Raw genomic sequence first — 2,389 nt, 5'->3', positions numbered from 1 at the left:
AAATCATTTTGAAAATAATTTTAATTTATTCAAAAACTAAGTCCCTTAGAGGACTTCCCTGGTGGCACAGTGGTTAAGAATCTGCCTGCCAATGTAGGGGACATGGGTTCAAGCCCTGGTCCGGGAAGATCCCACACGCTGCAGAGAAACTGAGCCCTGCGCCACAATTACTGAAGCCCTTGCCTAGAGCCTGGGCTCCGTGACAAGAGAAGCCACTGCAATGAGATGCCCACGAACCACAATGAAGAGTAGTCCCCGCTCACCACAACTAGAGAGAAAGCCTGTGCGCATCAACAAAGACCCAACACAGCCAAAAATGAATTAATAAATTTTTTTTAAAAAGTCCCTTAGTGCTCGCTTCGGCAGCACATATACTAAAATTGGAATGATACAGAGAAGATTAGCATGGCCCCTGCGCAAGGATGACACGCAAATTCGTGAAGCGTTCCATATTTAAAAAAAAAAAAAAAAAAAAAAAAGTCCCTTAGATCAACTTGCTTTATGGTGACCTGCACACTTATAAAGGGAAGTAAAAGACAGCAGCCTCCTCCAGGGAAATGCCAAGGCAAAACCAAATCAAGGTCTCAGGACTTCCTGTCTCCAAGGTATTGCCCTTAAGAGATCCCATTGTTGGGCTTCCCTGGTGGCTCAGTGGTTAAGAATCCACCTGCCAATACAGGGGACACAGGTTCGAGCCCTGGTCCGGGAAGATCCCACATGCCGCGGAACAACTAGGTCTGTGTGCCACAAGTACTGAGCCTGTGCTCTAGAGCCCACGAGCCACAACTACTGAGCCCACGTGCCACAACTACTGAAGCCCGTGCGCCTAGAGCACATGATCCGCAACAAGAGAAGCCACTACAATGAGAAGCCTACACACTGCAACAAAGAGTAGCCCCCGCTCACCACAACTAGAGAAAGCCTGCACAGCAACGAAGACCCAAAGCAGCCAAAAATAAATAAATTAAATTAATTAATAAAAAAAAAAACAGATCCCATTGTTGTCAGTGCCCTTTGACCTTTCAGCAACTTCAGATGATGGCTTCTACAGCACCAACACAAAGATCCACGGCAATTTCCATATGTATCCCACCTCTTGATAACATTAAAAAAAAGGGAATCCCTCCAGAAATCTTCACATTCTTATCATCATAATTAACACTTGGGTAGATTTGATACCCTGCCCAATGGTCTCCCTCCTTAATGTCTGACTTTTTACCAGAAATAAAGGCATAAGTAACAATCTGCATTCCTGATGTTCCTATATTCTAAATATCTGTGTTGTCAATGAAATCTAAGAGTAGTTCAGCAAGAAACATTTTGTTAGCTCCTTTATCAAATCAGGCAATCTCTGTTCCATCTCAAGGCCTTTGGGCCTACACATCCCTCAGCCTGGAGGGCCCCTTTTCCCCCTCTCAGCACCTGGTTAGCTCCGACACTACTTTACATGTTGGCTTAAAAGCTCTTCAGAGCATTGGAAGTGCCTTAATATATTTAAGAGGGACCTTGGAGGGAGAGGAAGTTGAGCTGGTGAACTTGGCTTAAAGTACCTTTGCCTAGGGCTTCCCTGGTGGCGCAGTGGTTGAGAGTCCACCTGCTGATGCAGGGGACATGGGTTCGTGACCCGGTCCGGGAAGATCCCACATGCGGCAGAGCGGCTAGGCCCGTGAGCCATGGCCGCTGAGCCTGCGCGTCCGGAGCCTGTGCTCCGCAATGGGAGAGGCCACAACAGTGAGAGGCCCACGTACTGCAAAAAAAAAAAAAGTACCTTTGCCTAGCAAATCTGGTTTTTACTTAGATTTTATATATTTTTAAAATTTTATTGATGTACAGTTGATTTACAATGTTGTGCTGTACAACACTTTCTGCTGTACATCAAAGTGATTCAGTTATACATGTATATATTCTTTTCCATTATGGTTTATCACAGGATATTGAATATAGTTCCCTGTGCTGTATGTGTTGTTTATCCATCCTATACATAGTAGTTCGCATCTGCTAATCCCAGTCTCCCAGTCCTTCCCTCCCCTAGGTTTTATTTTCATCTGGGGTCACATGGGGAGGTAGCTAAAGCCTCTTCAAGCCATGACTTCCCTAGCCATACTATCTAGTCTCTCTGAAGGAGAGCAGTACCCTGTGGGGCCCTCCCAGGTACAAATCCTTTCTGTGTCTCCCCCCATCCCCCCACTTTCTTTCTTGTTTGTAGGAAATAGGCTTCATTCAGCCTCCTTGACCTACCCTGAGTTCCAAAGTGCAGGTTCAAACAGTTGCTTATCAGAGAAGAGAAGGAATGCAGAAACAAGGAGGAGCAGTTAAGAAACAATAGTGCAGGACTTCCCTGGCGGTCCAGTGGTTAAGACTCCATGCTTCCACTGCAGGGGGCACAGGT

At 45.8% G+C, this 2,389-nt stretch overlaps 1 non-coding gene across 1 annotated transcript; it reads left to right on the top strand.

Annotated features, from left to right (window-relative positions):
- The first annotated feature begins 350 nt into the window (after positions 1 to 350).
- Positions 351 to 457, top strand: LOC112392909 (U6 spliceosomal RNA). Its single transcript, XR_003001779.1, has one exon. It is a non-coding gene; the product is annotated as a U6 spliceosomal RNA (small nuclear RNA).
- Positions 458 to 2,389: the final 1,932 nt, after the last annotated feature.

The sequence above is a fragment of the Neophocaena asiaeorientalis genome, unplaced genomic scaffold, assembly GCF_003031525.2.
Source record: "Neophocaena asiaeorientalis asiaeorientalis breed wild unplaced genomic scaffold, Neophocaena_asiaeorientalis_V1.1 scaffold547, whole genome shotgun sequence".
In the NCBI taxonomy this organism is placed as follows: Eukaryota; Metazoa; Chordata; class Mammalia; order Artiodactyla; family Phocoenidae; genus Neophocaena; species Neophocaena asiaeorientalis.
The sequence above is the reverse complement of the archived record's forward strand: the minus strand, read 5'-3'. Positions and strand labels throughout refer to the sequence as shown.